This window comes from Colius striatus, chromosome 1 (genome assembly GCF_028858725.1).
Source record: "Colius striatus isolate bColStr4 chromosome 1, bColStr4.1.hap1, whole genome shotgun sequence".
NCBI lineage: Eukaryota > Metazoa > Chordata > Aves > Coliiformes > Coliidae > Colius > Colius striatus.
Window position 1 is genome coordinate 139,752,820 of NC_084759.1, and position 21,251 is coordinate 139,774,070.

General features: G+C 37.6%; 1 protein-coding gene across 6 annotated transcripts in view; it reads left to right on the forward strand.

The window, feature by feature from the left end:
- The window catches only part of EPS8 (EGFR pathway substrate 8, signaling adaptor), a 133,454-nt gene that overhangs the window by 18,276 nt on the left and 93,927 nt on the right, over positions 1–21,251 (forward strand). For 4 of the 6 annotated variants that reach the window (XM_061988861.1, XM_061988860.1, XM_061988865.1 and 1 more), the window contains exon 2: positions 15,580–15,724. The exons of the other annotated variants lie outside the window; for them this stretch is intronic. The gene's annotated coding sequence lies outside the window, so the exon portion shown is untranslated. The remainder of the gene's footprint in view (positions 1–15,579; positions 15,725–21,251) is intronic. 6 annotated transcript variants of the gene reach the window in all.

A 21,251-nucleotide genomic window follows, 5' to 3' on the forward strand; every position in this document is an offset into this window, starting at 1 on the left:
TTTTCAGGCACTTGAAATAACAATGTACTAGTACTTATCTTGTCCATTTTATTCTTGCCATTGCAGTGATGTAGGGAATCAGAAATCTGGTTTGTCCTGGACACTGACAAGAAAGTTGCCATGGTAACTGGACACTGTATATCCCATTTGGGAATCTGGTTAAGTGTGCAGACTTCATTTAACTTTCTAGTAGTCCTCTTGAAATGTGTTAAGCTTGTGAACTCCAATAAAACATCATCTTTGGTGTACTAAGAAAAAGTAATCCTGTCTTAGCCTCCTTTTGGTCATGCTGTTTTTCTGTGCCTTCCCTGTCATTCTGTGTTGGTTGGGCAACTGGGGATGCTGCTCCAGAGGTTCCCAGATGGGCAGTGGTGGAGGTACTGGCCCAAGCTGTTGGTCTCTGGTAGTACCTCTCTCCATCAGTGCAGTGCCTGTGGGAAGGCGACAGCACAGGAGCTGAGCACAGCACGTGGACACCCAGTCAATCAGGTGCAGGGGCTGGAGAGGAACTATCTGCACTCCTAGGTTTCTGGTCCTGAAAATCACTTTCTCTTCCCTGTACTTTAAAATCAGGCAGACAAACGCTTAGGTGACTGGCAGTTGGCCTCCTGTGCCCTGCCCAGTCCTTGCTTCCTTCTTGAAGTACTGCACAGTTAAGAGCTCACCTTCAGAGTTAGTGTCCTGGGGGCTGGACCTTGTCCAAAGTGCTTTACGCAGTTCCTTTTCATCTTCTCTTTCCTAAGAAGGTAACAGAAGGGAGTTGCATGTGCATTTAAAGGAAAGGATAAAATCGTGATGGGGATGAACTGTTAGGAACCATTGTGTATATACTTTTAAGTTATCTAGTAAGCATAATTCCTCCTCCTTTGATTTTTATGATTTTTTTTATTTTTGCAAGCTGTAGTTAAAATATGCTCGTGGGGTTTTTTTTAAGATACAGGTACCTCTACACATGCAAGAATGTGATGGCTGTTCTCTTTCTTCTTTGTAAGACGTCTCTTATTTTGGATGATGTTTTACCACTTATCCTCACTGTGGGCCATCCCTGTCAGTGCCCCCAAACATTTAATGGAGCAGAGCACAGGCTGGATCACAGATGATGGAGCTGAATGCCTCTCTAAGCTTGCAGCTGGATTGAATTATGGTGCTGGGTGTGGGTTTCTTTACAATCTAGCTGAAGGATTTAGCACCATCTGTGAGCTGTTTGTAGACAGCAGCGGGTCTCACATTCTGGAATACATTTGGGTGAAAGCCTGGGAGGAATAGCAGCTCTTGTTGCTGCTTGTAGATGTACTTCACATCTGCATCCGGACTAATTAATAATGGCAAAAATTATTTGTAAGAGTCTTTCTCACCGTGGTCATTTACCGTTAACTTCCTACCTTTAACTGTTGTAGGCTTTTTGCTAGGTATGTTGGGACATCTGTAAATATTTATTGAGTTCCAGCTGGTAGTTTCCTATTGCCTGCTTCTCATCATCAGTTTATTTGCAGCATTGAGTGATGGCTGTGGTACCTCTGAGGTAAAAAATAGAGAACAAATGGATCTTTCTTGAATCTAAACTGCCTTTGGGCCCTGCTGATGGTGGAGTTTCCATTACTTAGTGATAAGGAAGCTATTTTCCTAATTCAGAGTGTAGAAAACTCCATAGCTTCCATTTGCTAGGACATCATGAGGTGATCCTTCCTTTTTTGTTTTTTGAGTTTGTTGTTTTATTTTGTTTTTTTTTCTCCTCCCAGAAGCATGGGGTCGTGTAATCTACTTCTTAACTAATACTGCCAGTTACTCTTTGTCCTTGGAGAATATTCCTCTACAGACTTGGGGGGTTATTTTTGTTCTATTTTGTTGTGGTTTGCTGGGGATTTTTCAGAGTCAGTTTTAAGAAACTAGTTGAACTTGCTCAAGGCTAGAGATAGAAAGAAATGTAAGGTGGTGATCTGTGGCCTTATGCCAAGACACGTTTGCACACCAGCTCTATTACCAACTTGGAAGATATAGGTAACTTGTTTTCTTTGAAAGTGTCCCTGAAAAGGAGGGAAATGAAAAGTGTTTAAAAAAACAAAGCTTGTAGTCAGCTTTCCACAATTCCTGGAGGTGGAGGGGAGGGGGTTATTGTGTATATTCACAAGTTTTTTTTCTTCTCTTTTGTGATTTTTGATAGTTGGGAGTAGTTAATGTTTTACATAATTATAGTTAGAACTCTGTTGTCAATGCTTTGCATCTCAGTCTTGACTTGAATGCAAATTCAGTAAGGTAGAACAGGTATAGTTTATACCTCCAGGACACTGGCTGAGAATAGTTATGTAAGGCCATAGATATTTCCCTTCCCTCATGCAAATGTAGGGGGAAACATTTGCACAACACCCACCTTGTTCTGCAGCCTTGCTTAACCTGGAACATAATGGAGTGAAGCATGAGATTTGTAATAGCTCACAACGGGGTAAAATAAGGAATATAGACTCTTTAATATTGTTTTTTCTTTCCTTATTTGGTACAAGCTAAGCAGAGAGCTCCTGCATCTTTTGCTATGTCCCAGTGCTTGTGCTGGGAAGTGTTCAGCTGGGCTTCACGGCTTGGACAAGAAGTTCTCTGTTGGGTGCTGACAGAGGAATTTGATTTTCAGCCCTGATTTTGCAAGATTCACAGTGAAAATAGTACTGGAAGCTGTTAAACCACAGAAGTTTTGCAGATTTCTAAAAAAACAGTATACTAAGCTAAAGTTAGGTTTTTAGGAACTGTCTAGGCATTGATAGATGATGAAATTATTATTTTCTTGTCTGTCTTGAGGGAGGACTGCCAGCTTTCACACTGTCAAGAGGAATGCACATGTAACCTGAATAAGATATAATCATGTCTCACTGGAACTTAAAAATACAATTTACGTGGCTAACAGGCTCTTTGTTGTGTCAGCAGTGTGTGGTTGTAGTTGCAAACGAAAAAGTGCTTCAAGTATCTAGGAAAGAATTAGACTGAAAAATATGTCATATTTTTAATTCTGTGAACTGTCCTGTCTCTGAGTTAGCCTTGTTTGCAAAACATTTTTACTTCCTTCAGGCAGATAGGTGATTAAACATAATATTTTCATTTTCCTGTTGCTGCAGTATATTCTTGCAGCTTGGTAATAAGCATTTATTTTTTAAATCCATCTGTGCCCATAATGGTTTTGCCCCCTGAACGCAGTCTCCGTTTCTGTCAGTTTCATGTAAATCAGTATTTTGGAGATGAAACTTTGCCATGTTATTGCTAGTCACTACAGGACCAGGGAGGTATTTGAATTCCCATCTGTGTATTGTCAACAGTGTGGTCAAAGCTTTTTTTCTTGGTGTCCTCAGCAGCTGTCACACCATTGCCAGTATCAGTATAAATGTGGAGTGGTTATAAAAATGAAACAAGTGGCTTAAACTCCCATGTGTGTAAATACAGTACCTTTCTGTCTAGTTTTCTTGAGAGATTTTTTTTTAATGTTGCTTGCTCTACTAACTGTGGAGTGTATTAATAATCTCAATACTTTTGTGAGGATAAATTGGAGAATCTTGTGAAGTCACTGGACCAGTCTCACTGCTAAACAAATATTTGCCTGGTTAATTTATGAATATTATACATGATAAAACTTAAAGCTACTAAAGACAAATCCTTAGGTATTTTTACACTGTAGGCAGAATGTATAATCTTTCAGTGGAACAGCTACCTGAGTCTCAAATAGAAGATGATAATGTGCATAGACTGAGTACTTCATCTTCATTCTGCTGTTGTACTTGAAGTCATCTTGCGTATACATTAATTTCCCATAAGGAAAGATTTAGAACTTTGAAATCCTGGCCCAAGCATCATTCTTCTGAAGTAGCTTAGTAAATTGGCATATAGCCTTGCCATCTCATGGTTGGTTGAGGTCCTGAAGCAATATTTAGCGTAACAGAATAAGCAGTGGTCCAGTTAACACAATCATCTCTTTTACAGAAAGAAGCATTTATGTCATTCAAGACAAAGAACCTTTTCACTGTACATCCAGCTATTATACTGTTCATTCTTTATGGAGAATTGCTACATCTTTCTTTTCCTTTGGTTGGGGGGTTTAGCATGTTCTCACTAAAGAGCCCAGATTCTGAACTCACAACACTTCATGAAGATTAACTTTTTTAAGGACTTGAGTCCCCATGGAGTTGCTTGAAGCCCATTAATCAAAGATTGAATTCTCAGCCTAATAAATTAATTGTGTTTGTCCAGTTGCTAGAGGGCCAGTAAATCAAACTAATCTTAATTAAATTTAAGCCAATAATAGAAGGAGCCAAAATGAAAAAAAAACCACACACACAAAAAAATTGTAGCATTTAAAGCTTGAAAGTATCATTAGACAAGCAGATAATCACATTGTTAAAATGTAAATACATTTTAAATTCACATTTCTGTAAATACATTTCAACTTAATAATTTTTAGACTTGAGTTAGACTTTCAAGAATATGCTGAGTACTGTGCTTGTATGTTCATAGGAAGGGTATTTTTCAGACTAGCAGGTTGACAGCTTGTTTGATAAGCCTGTCTTGTAATGCTAAGCCTGTAAATTGTTTTGATCAAATTTGCAACTGCACTAATAATATTAATATTAGAAACAAAATTCCTGCAGTGGATGTTTCCATATGCTAGAAGAAGACAAACCTAAAGTGATAAGGATGGTAATCACTTATATATATGTGTGTTTGTATGTATTCTTTAGTTGACTTACTCTATTTAAATCTTGAACTAGGAATCCTTAGATATGTAAGATGATGCAGAATTACTTAACCTCTTGAAGATGTCTGCATTTTAACAAAACAGACATCAGTTTTGCATTTCTAGGTCTGTTGATTGTTTTTGGGGAAAATTGCTCTTTTGATTTATATCCAATAGAAACTTTTAAAAAATATCTATCTTCATCAGGCCAATATTACCCTCTTTCAAAACAAGAAGACATTTCTCTACTTCTGGTTCTGAAGAGTGTATTTAGTGCTCTTTCATAGCTTTTTACGTCTTTTAAGAAAATTTGTGCACACACATTGCCAGCGGAGTGAGGTTTTTGTTTTGTTTTTGTTTTGTTTGGGGTTTTTTTATTTAGTGGTTTTGGTTTTAGGTTTTTCTCCAGTGGTCCAGAGCTGAGAAAGACAATATTAACTTTGGTCTTTCTTCTAGAAGCACCTTGGTTAAAAGTTGTCATTTACTTCTTTGCCCATTTCTTCATTCATCTAGTTTTAAAACAATTCCTAGAAGCTTGCAGGAATGTGCTTGTCTGTAATCCACTGATGTAATTTATATATTTCATAGTTCTGTGTCCTAGGTGGGCAACCTGAAGTAGTTGGTTGATGTTTGAGGTGTTTTTTTGTGACATGGCATGATACTGACCAACAGTGTTTCAAACATCCTAGGCAATGAAATTGTTTCCTCTGGAGTCTGATCTTCATGCATCAAAAGGTTTCTCTGTCATCTTTGTCCTCTGTCCCTCATGTGCCACTTTCTTTTTTTTCATCCTAGCAAACAAAGGGAGACTGTGGATTTATTATTAAACTCTAATAAGGGTGCACAAATTGTTTCTAGGTTAAAGACAAACAACAGTGCTTGGGCTATGTAAATAATGTAGTGGGTTACCTGACATACTGGAGAGGCTTCTAGAGTTTCTAACCTCATCACATCTCTTGGAAACAATTGGTAAATGTCAACTTCCAATTAGGCTGGTAAATTTTACTTTCTTTTAGGCTTAAAAAACAGTGTCTCTCTTTTCTAGTGTTTTATACTGTTTCAGATAAATTAAACTTCCTGGGGGAGTCACCAAAGTTTTTCTTTTTCTTTGCTTTAATGTGTTTTGTTGTGATAAGAGGTAGAGAGGTTTGCTGAGCACCCAGCCACTCCTTTTGGTAGGCTTCTGAGCAGGTGAATAAGTAAATTATGCTGTGGTTTATTAGACTATCTAATAAATAGCAATGATACAGATGTCAACACTTAATTAAAATCCCAACATACACAGCTATTCTGTATTCACAGGCAAACGTTTATTTAGTAAGAGTTTAAGGATGGGCCCTTGCTGGCTTGGTCATAACTTCACGCACTACAGCTGAGCGACATTCTTCTACTACCAGAAGAATCTGGTTTCCTCACTGCCAAACAGGCAGCTTTGGTTTAGGATACATTTTTTTCCTCTACTGACCTTGAAGCTACAGAATTGTCCTACTTCATGGGATATGTTGCCAGGTACCTGCTCTGTGAAAGCGGAGAGATGTTGATGAACAGAATAAATGAAAATTGTTGTGCTTAGGAGTTTCACGAATTTTCACTAAACCTGCACTGAACACAGCAAAAGCTTTCTCCTTGTGTTCCAAGCCAGATAATACATGTGTGTATTTGTGGTACCTGTATTGTCAGCCTTGCTATTACAGCATCCCATCTTCAGTTTTGTGTTTTGATCCAAATTTAAAAAAAAAATTACCAATTTGGAGTTTTGTGGGGGTTTTTTTGTTTGTTTATTTGTTTTGATTCAATACCATGAATATTTTATGGCCCCAACTACAAATCTGAAAATAGCCTTGAATGCATAAAATAACAGGGTGATAAATGTTATTTTAAATGGTTAGAGCAAATTTCTGCTTTTATTTATCTGTTTTCTCTGGTAGAATTCTGGTGGTAAGATTAAAATGATGAAACATTGGATTAGAGTTGTTTGTTCAGAGGGATTTTATCTTTGAGTTTGCTAAGCATTCATAACGATAATCCATGACTCTATGCAGTGAACAAAACCAAACATAATTAAAATACATTGTTGATGTTGGCAAGACAAAATTATAGACATTCTTGGGAAACTTAATGGGCTGACTTTCCTCTAGCTTTCACATTTTTTTGCTTCTGCATGGAGAGTCCTTTGGCAGATGTCAATATTTATTGTCCTTATTCTGGCTATATGGCTCCATTTTTTCTAGCTGTGTTGCTTTAGGTTATTGTATTTTGATTATAATTGCCAGTCAAAAATAGTAGAGGAGTACACAGATAGGTTAATATAGAGACAAGGAAAAGTGTCCATGTAAACATTGTGTTTTAATCTAGGATTGTTTTTGGTTTTTTCTTTTACAATTTGCAGGGAGGTTGAGCTTTTTGCACATTTTTTGTTACATATGATCAGTTAGCCTAGGATTAGGCTTTTTTTTTGTTTATGGTGTAAATCTGGTACTTGGCCTAAAATGAAAGATAATTAGACTTCTGTACTTAAGTGTGCAATGTTGCAGAATCAACTCCTTATTAGTAAGAAAAATAAAAGCACAGAGGGGATGATGTGAGAAGTCAAAAAGGAAAATGGCATCAGGTCAAGGACAAACATTCTTGTTCTGAGATTATAAAGCAGAGGAAGAGAAGTGCTTTGGAAAATTGAAAGATATTTAAACATGAGGATTTCCTTTCTGTATATTAACCTGTAGGCATTACTGCAAGACATTATTGAAAACTTTGTCTTCTAATAGGCTTCAATAAAAGAAATATTAGCAAGAAAGTCTTTGTAAAGGTAAGTGGTGGGTTTTGTTGTTCATTTTTTTTAAGCAGTGGGACCTTTTAAAAACCTAATTCCTAGCTCAGGCTTAAAAGTAGCTGCATAGAAATTAAGTAAAGCATATGTATAACTGTCTGTTGTAGGAAACTAACACTGTGAACTTACAATAGAAATAGTAAAGTGGCAGTGACAAGTACGATATGTTTTGTTGTTTGAATCTGGTTTTTATAGGAATTAATAGTTATACTCTCGGGACCATTTCAGATTCTTTTGAAAGAATTTTGAAAGAAAATTGCCACTTTGTCCTTGTTGCAGAATAGGCAGACTACTAGGCTCCTGAGTCTTCTTTTAACAAAATAACATGTCACTTTTTTGTTAGACCTGATAGTTGGCCTGAAAACAGGTTTACTTTCTTTTTCTTTTTTCCTCTTTTCCAGCTGGATCACTAGACTAACAAAGCTATTAGTAACCTTGCTTTTCATAGTTGCATTGACTTTCAGGATGGTTTAACTTGGAACAATGAAGCACATTAAATTCTGATAAAGAATTAATTAATGAAGTAGAAACATACAGAAATACAGAAAATCATAACAAGTTCAAAGACTGTGGTCAGTAGCAGTGATAGAGTTCAAGACAGGCTGCTAGCTGCTGAGTTGTGTAAGAGGTTGCTTTTGAGTTAGAGCAGAACTTTATTACCTTGACGGACGATATCAGAAGAGACTGGAATACATCACTTATGGTGCAATGCCTTGACCCCAGTGGACTAGATGAGCTCTAACATCAGTGATTCTAATTAGGGATAAATGAGGAATAAATTGTGTTTCAGAAAATGGGAAGATGAACTGAAAGTTGTGGCATCTAGATGTCTTGACGGTGCACCTATTTGTGATTCCCAGGGAAAGGATAGCATGTACTGATGAAGAGTATCTGGTTTTATTACTGAGCGTAAACAATATGCCCTGATGTGCTTGAGTATGGGGAAAAAAAAAGTGATTTTGATAGAAGTTTTAGGTGTTTCAGAGGCCGGGTCTATGATGTGCTCTATCTTTCAAGATAAAAATTTAATGAATCCAAGTTTTGATACAGCTTGGAAGCAACTTCTGATTATGTCACGATGGGGAAACTCCCCCTACTCCTCAGCTACAAAGAGAAAGTTATTGTCACTAAACCCATTTTATTACTGCAGGCTGTGCTTAAAATAGCTTTTATTACCATAGTGTCCATAATATGGTGGAATTTTTTAGATGTACTGAAGTGGAAACCTCTGTGCTTTTCTTTGTTGAAGTGATTTCAGAAGGCTGCAAGATCTTCCTGATGACACAGTTTTGCAGGGTGGTAACAAAGTTAGGAAGGGTCAAGTGCAGGAAGGTCTAATAACGGCACAGTTTTAATTTTATACCAGTCTGAACCAAATGTTCAGTCATTCACTTCTCAGCCATGGATTTTCTTCTTAACTGTTTAGTTACTGACTTCTTTGTGCTGCTTACACGTCCTTCTTCTTGTTTGGATTCCCTTTTTTCCTGCTTTGACCACAGCTCTACAAGTCTCACAAGGCAAGTAAGGTACAATAAATTTACAGAAAGCAACATTAATGATTTTTCTAAGTAGGTTTCTTTATTTGTTAAATTTCAGTATGAATACTGGGCATTTTATATGTGTGCTTTGCCTTTCTGAAAAAATAAGAGGAATCTGACTTTTCAGGCTACAGTGAGACAGTTGCCTAGATGATTTCAGCTCTCATTTTACAAAGGAAAGATTTGATAGCAAGCAGCTGGGAAATTTTGTTTTCTTTGCTGCTGAGGGCTGTGGATGTTTTGGTAGGATCTAGTGTTAAGATATGCAAAGGATGGATGTTGTTTCACCCTAGTGCATGCATATTGTTCCCTTATTTCTGTGGAATGGTATCTGGGGTTTTTTGGGTTCTTTTTCTCTTTGCTGAACAGGAAAATTGAGAAAAATAGAAAAATTAGCATAGCAACTTTTCATGGTCTACTTTCTTCTGCTCTGAGCACCTGTGACAAACAACATCATCATCCCTTCTAAGTCAGTAGATTAAGTGTCTTTGAGTGGTGCAGAGGGAACGTAAACTATCAGCTTGGTGAGGGATATGACAGGTGTTTTTGCCATAAGGTAGTATCTGGAAATCAATATTTAGAATGCTCTTCAGGTCACATCGAACATGGTAAATTTTGGAAATCGGGGCTGAGGAGCTCTGCTCTGAAGACCCTTCAGAGCAACTAGAAAGACACCTTCCCTTTCTCAAGCTCACTGCTCCTTTCCAAAACAAATTATTTTTCTTACTGCATTTTCCGATAACCACGTGTTATGCTTCCCACTCATCTTTTTAAGCTACATCAGTTCTTGTCAAAGGCCTGAGTGTTGATGTAGCTTTTTAATAGCATTCGCAATCTTTGGATCTCCCTTCATGGGAGTAGGTGGGGAATTTATGTTCAAGCCGCTAATATCCACATGACTGTTCCCCACTGTAACACCCTCTATGCATATCCTGTTAAAGTTTGTAGTAGCGTTTGAAGAAAATAGTCTAATCTTCCTGAATATGCTACTCCTTTTTTTTTTTTTTTCCTGGTTGTTTACTGCCTGCATTTATCTGAAGAGATAGTTTTGTCTTTTGTAGCGCTAACAAGCAATGCTGGGTCTGTTGAAATTAAGACCAAATGTCTATTAACTTCAGAAATTTAAGCATGTGAGTCTGTTTTTAATTATCTCTCATTACTTCAATTAAAAAAAAGAGAATAATTTTAGGAATGCCACGAACACATGCCTCCAGTAGAGATACGAAGGTTTTACATATTAAAGTATTTGCCAGTGTAACTTTTATGTGCTCAAGTTGAGAAGTGGAACCAAGTTGGCTAAATTAAAACAACTTTTGTGAAACCTGAGGCTAATATAGTTTGTTTTCTACTTAAAATTAAACGGTACTAATTGGTCTTCAAATGGATAAACCTGATCCTTGCAGAACTTGAAACCTAAACATTGTGGCAGGAAAAACCTAAATTAAAAGTTTTTGCTGTTCATCATACAAGAAATTGAAGCCAATGAAAAAGTGCAAAGGTAAACAAGGAAACAGTGACAAGTAAATAGGTGCTGAAATAATCTAACAGCTGTTAATGAACAAAGGCCAGTAACATTATTAATAATAATTAAAAAACCACCTATAGCATTTTTTAACTTCTGCAACAATGAGGATAGACAACTTCTAGACTTCTACTTAGATTTAGGAAACTTTGTATCAGTATAAATAACATGAATTACATTTTGCAGTTATATTGGTTTTCCATCAGGTTTCTGGCTTTTTATATCCTCTTGTTTGTTGGGGGTAATTTATTGGTCTATTTAGGATGACTTCCACAGTGGGATTGTAGTGCAGCAATTTGAAACGATGTTGTTGAAAATAATCTTTTAAGAAGTACTGGGTAGGTTTCTGTCTCTTTCCGCACTCAGGTAAAATGATGTAGTATGTTAGCCCATGAGACTGTTTGGCAAGAGATGGGCATCTGTTTACCACATATACCTGTGGCACATTGGTGGGAAAAATTGTACTTCCAGTGGTTTTAGAAGTAGTTAGTTTTGCATTGTATGTTTTGTGAAATGAGGATTTCTGTTGGTCAAGAGACTTTCACAAATGCACGTGTAACACAACTGTTGTAGAGTTAGATATCAAGGTGTTTGTTGGTTAGCTTAGGACTCTCATGTAAGATTGAAAATGTATATAATTTTAGAATTTTTTTAATCCATTACTCTTTCTAAGAAGAACTGAGTTTACAGAAACATCACACTAAATGATTTGTTGTCTCTTTTGACCTTACCAATGATGCTTTTGTCTTTGCCTTACAAAAAACCTTTTTTCCCTTTGGATGCAGCCCATCAGCTCCTGAAAGGCAAAAGAACGTTAAAGCTTAGCTGAAGTTGGAGTTTTTTATTTGTTTGTTTTGTTGGGTTTTTTTTGTTGAAGACATATATGACCAATTTAGGAACAAAATATTATGTTCGCTAAACTGGGATTTGGTGCCTTCAAGTTGTTATTCTTGTGTTTTTTTTACCATCTCAAGATGCTGTGTCTCTTACCTCCACATTATCAAACTCTATTGCTGTGCATCGAGACCAATATTTTTTTTTTTTTTTAAAGGGAGAAAAAAAAGTTAGCTGCAGCTCCTTAGAATGCTATAAAAAAAAGGGGTTTTTTAAAAAAATGGTGCAGTAAAATAATTTCCAGGCTATTATTAGTAATTTCACAGCAGCAGTGGTTCTAGATCTGTTCAAGTATCCAATTCCATTCACTTTGAAGGGTGGGACTGTGCTTTTTCAAGACAAGGATATGCAAAATTAATTGATTTTTCTTTTTTAAAAAATTATTAAGTAAGTCTGCTCAGACCACAATTGCATTAAATACAAGCAAAAAGCAAACTCAAATTTGTTCAGGAAGTTTGTTTTGTGGTTCTTTGGAAGAGAACATTCTGTCCCTTCTTTGCAAAACCAATATAAACAGTCTCTTGGCACAGACACTATTCTTTGTAGATACCTTGCTTTAAATGATCTCTTGGTTATTTTGCAAGATTAAGTATCACAGTTCCTATTTCCTGGATAAATTTTGCCTTGTGTAATTGTGCTTTCCCTTTGTAAGTCACATCTGCAGAGGTACTTGGACAATATGATAAAATCTTCTAAATGCCATTTGAGATCTGTTGATGAAGTATACTGAATAATAGAAGTGGTGATTATAAATTGTAGGATAGTAAATATTTATAAAACAGCATTTATTTAGAAGTGGTTATATGTCATGTAATTATGGGTTATATTAGTTTATGTTACTGAAGAAGACCTATAGTACTACAGAGTAGCAGCAAAACATCCAGAATTGTGTGAGATTTTTCTTTATTGAGTAATTGAGGAATTGTGTGCAAGTTTTGTACAGAGATTTTTGTTAATTTTTGAGGTTTTTTTTAAAGGCTATTATTAAGCTCCCCTGGGTTACTAAAGGGCAATTGAAAACAATGTTTCATGTGCTTATATTAGGCATTTCTCACATAGGAGAATCTGGCATGAGCTGCTGTAATTACAAATAAGAGCAGGGAAAGAAACTTGCACTGTACAACCTTAATCAACTAGGGAGCAATCAATCTCTAGTGCCTTTTTTAGATACTGTATTTAGTGGAACCAATCAGAGGAGAATCTAAGTGATGTTGATAGGCTACTGGACTGATTCTTCAAGTGGATACAACTCATATTGACTTGGGCCTTTACTAGAGGGAAATGAAAGCTATCTTGTACCTTATAGAAGGCAGTCCTACTTGTAGTAAGTAATATTTCCACGAAATGATAAAAGTAGAACTAATATCTTATGTAACAGCTTTGATGTGAGCTGAAGGTTTACACATGCATTTGGATTTAACTTTTGAGAAAAAAATAACTAAAATTTTGTTATAAAAAGAAAATACAATGAAAAAACCCAACCTTTTGAACTTTCCATTTCCATACATTTAGTTCCAAAGACTAAAGAGTTTTGATTTTCATGTGTGTCTTATCTTTCAAGTAAAGCCTTTTTCCTATAATTAAAAGGACATCAATTTTTCTAATTGATGCCAAATCCAATCAAAGCCACCCATGCAATTATTTCACCCTTCCCTCCCCCTCCCATCATTATCTGATATTTTGTTTACACAGTCTTTATTCATTAACGGTGTTCATGTCCAGGGTCCCAAACAGTAAAATCGCATCAGCAAGGAATAGCTCTTGGACTCACCAGTGAAATCTGTGTTTTCCTTTTCAGTTTTACACTGGCTTTCAGATGAGAGTCCTAAAACCTGTCACAAATTTTGGAGATAAGGAGCTTGGAAACAATGAATTGTGCTAGCAATTGGTACTATATTTTCCTAGCAGAATTCTTTGGTTCTTTTGTACTACTGAGAGGAACTAAATTCTGTGTGAGAAGGTACTGAGATCACAAGTTACTGTTGGGAAAAAAGTGTAATCTGTCCCCTTTTTTACATATAAACACACATATATATGTATGCATGTATGTATGTATGGAGCCAAGCCTATTCCCCTGTCCCAGAGCTTTATAGATGACCCTGTTCCATTTAAAGGTAGCTTTGTGTCCTGTCCCTTTTTCCTCTTTGGCATATCCTCAGGTAGCTGTCTCTTACCTCTTGTCCTTTAGCGAAGTCGAGATCTACACACAAAGGTCTCATTGTGATTGCTTCTGAAGTCTTTTTGGTCTGTTACTAATTCAACGTTTACTTTGGTTGCTCTAAAATCAGTGTCAATCCTCTCATACTGACCCAGGGTACTGGCAGCTAAACATACCTGGCTTTTAGAGTGCTCCTCATCGCTTACACTTGTGTTTTACTAAGAAGGCTGTCACCTTTATCCATATTTTGCAAGGGAGAAAATGGACATAGAGGGGTAGAGGGTCTTGCCTGAGGGCAGTGAGTTGGGAAAAGGCTAAGGTTCCTGGCTGAGAAATGAGGTATGGATGCAAGGCAACCTGTGCTGCCTTAATGTGTGGTGCCCTTGTGTTGACCTTTCTTCAATGTGGCTTTCCTGGTCAGAAAGGCATGAATTACTTGCCTGTGCTTGAAATATTAGAATTTTATAATTTTTTACAGAATTAGGTGATTAACAGCGGAGCCACCTCTATAAGCTGGTCATATTAATAAGTAACTTTGTAAGGTTCAGTATATAAACTAGCTCAATATACTATTACCTATATTAATGTGCAACTACTGAATCAATTCAGATTGACTGAATTGACCTATTGCCACTTGCCCTCTTACTAGATTGACTTGTTATTTCTTCTTCCTAATTCTGTTGCTCTATCAAATCGATCTGTACTTTTAATTGGATTTATCTTAAAATCATCACTGCAGGGTTTGCCCTGTAAGGATGGAGGAACAGAACCTCTCATCACAGTCTCAGAATTAGGATAGTATGAAAAGGATGTTCCAAAGTGAGTAGCTGTTAAGAAAATTCAGCTGTGAATAGGGCAGGTTTGGCTACTTCTGCAGGAGGATTGGACTAGATGATCTCTAAAGGTCCTTTCCAACCCCAACCATTCTGTGACTGATAAGTGCCTGGGGTGGTGCAGCAATGAAGCTCTAAGTGACTTGTATGTAAAACCAGGTTAGAACCAAGTGTGGGGTATGACTGAAGAAATGAAATAGAAAGGATTAAGCTTGTCTGAACTCTTGAATGCTAGAATAAAAATTAAGAGGTGGCAAACATTGGAGGACAAAATGAGAGAATACTATTATTATCACCTGAAAAAAAATAAAGAATTACAACATTTGCTGTCTCCTTCCTCTCCTTTCTCATCTTGGTTTTCACTTTATTCTTCCTTTTCTGTATCTTCCTTTTCCAAGTGCCGCGTGGGCTTCAACTCCACTGTTTTGTGGGGAGTTTTTTGAGCTCTCTCCAGTTTCCTCTCAATACAAACACATTTTTTTGTCCTGTGCTCTCCCATTCAGGCCATGTGGCTGCAAGTGCCTTGTGCGCACAACCCTGGGCTGCTTGCCTCTCAGCCACAGCTCAGTGCCAGGAGTGCAGGGGCTGCATGGGCAGCACTCGCTTCCAAACAGGGGCAGTGATGCAACATGAGGAAAGAGCTCCACTCTCACCCATACCTCTCTCCTTATGCTTGACCAAGCTTTTACAAAATGTGTTTACGAATGTTCTCATTCCCTTTGGCTTTGCAGCCTTCTCAGCTCTGCTGAGCCTGTCAGGTCCATGTCTTTGTAGACTCTTCACTCCACCCTTGAAGAAGGATCCAACCCCAAACTGTACTTGAAAGCAGGGTTTAGGATGGAGATTGTCCAAGCATCCTGACTACAAGGTTCCCACTTGCTATACAGAACAGTTCTTTTTTATATTACTGGTATTTAGAAAGTTCAAGTTTGATAGCAGTGAATGTAATCAGATGAACTGTAATCAGAAATGTGCTTCCTCCTGCCATGCAATAAGGGAAATCCCATTTTAAGAAGTCATCACTTAGGAAATCTAATCAATTATATAATGCACAGTAGAATTGCAAAACTGAACCTGTTTCTCTTTTCCATTTTTTCAGTGATTTTTCCTATTCGGCAGCAGCTTTCTGAGTGACTCTGGAGAGATGCCAGCCACTTGAGCTGAATCAAGCAGTGGCATGGGCAACATCTACCCAGGCTGAAGTTTTAATCCTAGGCACGTGACATTTGCACAAGTGGTCACTGGTGAGTTGTACATAAGTGCGGCTTCTCTCCATCCATTTAACAACTGTCACCTCATTACAAACTGTGAGTTCCCTTATGCAAAGATGTGCCTGCCTCGCTTGTTTTTCCCAGAGAATGACTAACAAGCTTAAAGAAAATGAGAGCAATCTAGGTTACCGGCTAATCTTAGGAAATCCTTACTATTTGTATGTTTATAGATTATTTTTTTTCTCCTTTCCCTTCACTGGATGAGTAACATCCTGGTGTGACCAAACTTCCAATCTGTAGCAGTTGGTGTGTTGTACTAGATGATATCATGATGCCTTTTTAATCAGAGGAGATTTTATACCTTCTGCCTTAGTACTTCATAGCCTGGAAATACAAGCTGCAGGACTCTGATAACAGTAGTAGTGACTGGCTGCTGTCAGCATGAGGATGATTAAAAATGCGTGTGTGTGCTTGTTCACTCCCTTTCCAGCTGAATAGAAAATGAAACTCCTCAAAGCCTTTTATGTAAGTGCATAGTTTGTTGGTTTGGTCTTTTTTTCCCTCCCTCTTTAAATCTCTGTGTTTTGTTGTGCAGAGACAAACTTCATCCCCAGCTTTCTTTTAAAGAAACTTTACAAAGAAAAGGTTGTGCTTTTTTTGACCTCCAAAGTATGATCCTATCTTTAATTCAATACTAGACATACCATCGCTGCAAAAGATAGTAGCTTGCAATTGACTTTTTTTTTTTTTCATGGGGAAGGTGGTTTCCAGTCAGTTATTATTCCCATCTGTTATTTTCTCCGATAAAACAATGGCAATCTGCTGCTTCCAGCAGCTGAAATGCTGTGATTCTTTGACAGCAAGTGTGTGGAGTGCCTTGCACCTTGTAACACCCTGCTTTATTTAAGACTCTGTCATGCTGGGCAACTGCTGTCTTGTGAGGAGTGTTGCACCAAGGAATTACTGATGAGATGCAACCTGGTCTGCAAAGCATGTATTTGCTATCAAAAACAACATGTGCGCCCTTAGCTATTGCTAATAATTAGATCATCTCTGTTTTGGGGTGGATAACTTCCCATAAAAGCATCATCATGGTGCAGCTCAGCATCAGATATGCTGAATCTTCCTATGAATATCAGAACTGAAGACTGGTGTTTTAAGTAGAATTGCTTGAAGTTATCTTCTGGAGAAGGTGGAAGGAGCCTCCTCTAAGGATGGGTGTGGGAAGGGCAATACATGGCCTGGGCTCTTGTCCAACCGTTTCAGGTTTTTAACATGTTGTTAAGAGTGCTCATTGGAATATTTGGACAAAAGCCTGGAGGTCAGTGCCTTATTGAGTTGTACATGCTAACTTGATTAGCAGCAGAGCTGGAAAATTTGTCTAGCCTGAAAAATTAAGACGATAATTCTGGCATTATACTGGAAGAGGCAAAGACAGAACAGGGAACTCAAGTACATTATTTCAAGGTCCAGTAGTCTATTAAACAAGGCTAAAATAAGTAGGTTCTAATTAATTAAAAGTCTGAGAAAACAAATTTGGTACTATTGTTGAGCATCCATGGTATTCTTGCAAGTTGGAAGATACCTATCCTGAAGTTCCCCTCATTACCACTGCTCTTCCTGCTTCTTTTCAAATGTAACAGCTGCTATCCTGGGAATCCCTGAAGGCAGATACAATTCCTTTATACTGCTGGAAAACTCTGAACCCCAGTGCTTAAATAATGTAGCAACTTTAGTGCTAAGTCCAGCAGCTATGGAGGAGAAAGATTTTGAAATTGTTGCAATTGATTTTTCTGGTTGCATAGAAACACAGAAAGCAGTGTTGTAATGGAACCAATGTTTTTTTGTTTAAAATAGTTATTGCTTGTGTAAGTGCTCTCTCTTTCACCAGTAAGTATTTTCAATTATTAGAAGTTAGAGACCAAATATTTTCTAGGAGCCTAATAATTTCATGTAGATGAAGTAGATTCTCTTACTGTGGAAGGATGCCTTGGTCAGGAAGATCCCAAATTTAAGACTAGTTACTGTCTGTTGTATCTATAGTCTCCATCTGACACAAAAGCTTGAATGCCAGCACGGAGAAGGCAAAAACATTTGCTCCCCTGTAGCATGGGTGGGAAAGCATCTCCATGTGGAGAGACTTTTTTCAAAACCCAAGATCTTCAGTAAGTTACATTAAAAGTTCGCTGCAGAAAGATAGAGCCAGTCAGTGCCTGCCTATCATGTCACATAGTGATTACACCATGACTTAAATCACCTTGTGCTATGGACACATCCAATTTGATGGGTTTGCCTGTGGCTGAAATTAAGAAATGTGTGTGAGCTCTAATGCAGGTATTTTTCTATTTCTGATTTTGATTTCTATTTCTGATACTCTGAGAGCTCCGTAGTAATAGAGCATAGCGCTCCAAAGGTGATGTACATGGATAGTGCCCTGCACTTGAGGTTATATGGTATTTTGTACTTTGTGTTCAATCCTGCTCAACTGCTTTTTGCTACCTGAAAATGCAGTGTGCTCTTTTGAAACTGCAGTTTGAATCTTTATCTGTAATCTGAATTTTCTCATACAGTTTTTCATTTTGATAAGCTGTTTTTAAAAATTATTTGAGTTTATAATTCTTCTTAATTATAAGCATCCTTTGGTGTCAGAGAAGTATTATACTGAAGCAATTGACTAATGCAAATACTGCAGAATCAGGTAAAAGAACCTCCTGCCTCAGATGTTTGTTTATATTGCTGGGATTCTCAAACCCACTGACAGAAATTGCAAAGGATCATAAGCCTGCATATGATTAATGGTCAGCTATTGACTATTTTGAAAGTTAAGAAAAATATTAGCTTAAGCAGTTGATGTGAAACAAACCACTCTTAGTGTACATTTTGCTTATATGAATCACTGCAGCTAGATAGATGTTTCTGGTGGTTTCAGTACAGCCGAATTTAACTTATTTCTCAACTGGAGTAGACAGGACTTAACCTTTGAGACATTGTGTTGTCTGCTCCAATCACCTCTGTTTTCCATATAAAAAATAATATACCTAGGAACCATTGAGTTTTTATACTCCTGTATTTCAAAACATGTAGTTAGTCTATCTTTTATATCCTGAAGACAGGGAGTGCATTCTTGCTTCAAGCCCTGGCTGTTCAGATGGGGGGATTTGCTTTTGGAGAAGTAGAGAAATCTGGGCATTTTGAGTATTGTGATTGCATGTGGGGTGGCTGTTTATGCCCACATGCCCTGCTTTGCAGCCAAAGAATCAGTGTTATGAATGAGAGCTACATTGCTTGCTGAGTGTTGACAGCTTGTCACTACAGACAGTGTTTTTTTGCTTATGGCTTATAGTTGCAAAGGCTTAGAAGTGATCATAATCGATTTCCTCAAGTGACTCAGGGAAGTGTTGGGGTTTGTTCTTTTCCAGATTCAGGGAGAGAAGAGACACTCTGCTTTTTATTTGTGCTGAGTTTACAATTATTTCACTGTCTCAGTTGGATTTTTTTTAATGTATCTAAAATCATTAAGCTCCTGTGGAGTGAAAGAGGATGTGAAGGAGCAGTGAGGGGAGAGGAAGGAAGAAAGGGTAGCTAAGCAGATGGGGGTTTTCATGGTTTTTAAATGGAGTGCTTATTTTACAGCAGCTATTCCTGGTAGATAGGGGAGGGTGCAGTGAAGGTGGGTGATAGTGGGTACCTGTAATAGAACATGGCGTTTGTTTGGCCATGTGGCAAGAAGGAATTGTGCATAAGCTAGTTCTTTCTGTCCATTTAACTGAGGCTACAGAAGAATATTTTGATTGTTTGTTTAATGTATAAGTACAGCTGTTTTCTGCTCTGGACATGCATGTTGGGCTGCTGAAAATTAAATTGGTAAATGAGATCCAGTGACATAAAATTATACCGAAGCAAACAAGTCCCCTGAAGGGTGCAGGCCAAGAGCACCCTTCATCCTCTGTCATCAGAGGAACAAGGCTGTTTGAATTGGCTTCCACCTTTGTTTTGAGAGGTTGCTATGGTGATGAATAACCCTTTCAGAGGGTGTGTGAGCAAGAGTATGCGTGTGCCTTGACTCTTCCCTATAAAAAATGCTAATTGGCTTTTCATCCCAGTATCAGAGCATATATTGTGGCAGTGATTGTCTGCTTCCCAAAATGAGCTAAATAAAAAACCTGTTGTCTTAGAGATAGTTATTAGCATGGTGTTAGCCTAGTGATCTCTTCCTCACACTGCTTTCATACCCCAGATAGGAGGAGACTGTGCAAGGGCAATGCAGTAGCTTTTTTCCATTACATGGAAGGGGAGTTGTAAGGTATGCCTAATTTACGCAAGCTTATGACACCTGAGCTTTGTCTTGTTACGTGGACTTGAGGAAGGATAGTAGGTAGAGAAATAGACTGACAAAGGTACTCTGTAGAAGGAAAGAGGGAAGTGCCATTATGTGAGAAGTCTTTCTTTTTTTTTCTATGGGTTGTTTCTTTTTACTCTCCATTTATCAATAAATATTAAAACAAATTATTAAATTTATGTAATCTTAGATTAGTATGTTTTTCATACTAAGGTGCAAAAATCTGATTTGTATCATATTGATACAAAAACATCTATATGAAAATAAAAATACATGTATGAATATTCTACATGAGACTTGTATGCTTTTGTAATGAAGTCACACTGGTACAAGTATAGTTTCATGGCATAGTTGTCTGAAAGTGTTACAAATACCACTTCTAGGTAAAGATTTGCCTTCAAGAAAGTGTTGGAAACTCTATTTGTTCCCCTTCCTACTAGAAAGCCCTGGCAAGGGCTTGTTACCCTTTATTCCCAATGTCTGTGAAGCTGCTCCACACATTTAACTTGTAGGAAGTACACCAGGAGAAACAAAGTCACTCAAAGGTGATCCAGTGGCCATTAAAAAATACAGCAAAGTTTAAAATGTCTACTTTTGCAGCAAAATTTCTGATTTTTTTAAAAAAGAAAACACATTAATTACTCAGGTGCCAACTTCCCATGTCTTCAGAGACCATCATAATGGGTCGTTTCATTTGTGAGGCTATGTACTTTGAATGTTGCCTTTTTCTTGAATGCAGCCATGTAAGGGATCAAAGAGGAAGATAAAAACACTGTAAAAGCAGTAAAGCCTCTCCAAGTATTTAAAATGGACTTGGTGAAGGCAGAGTGTGTGCCCCCCTTACACAACTGATGGAATTTCTTACTGAGTTGGAGCAGTTTGAGAAATAACCTGCTCTCCCTCCAGCAGTTTTTTAAGGCTTGTCGTCTTCAGGTTTTCCCCAGCACAATTTAAACATGCTGTCAGTTCCCTTTACTGATTCAGTTGAAATCACCTTCAGTAAGGACTATTTAATTAGAGTTTCTAACACCTTATTCAGGCTTCCCTCCTGGATTTTTGAGAATCTGGAAAATGCTGCTAATAGAGTGAAGCCAGCATTTGCAGGAATAAATTAATAGCAGTACCATAGCTATGCTTTTTACATCTGACACATTCTCCAAGGCTAACACTGCACCTCCCGTACTCCTTCAAATTCATTTGTTGTTTCAGTTCAGTCTTTGA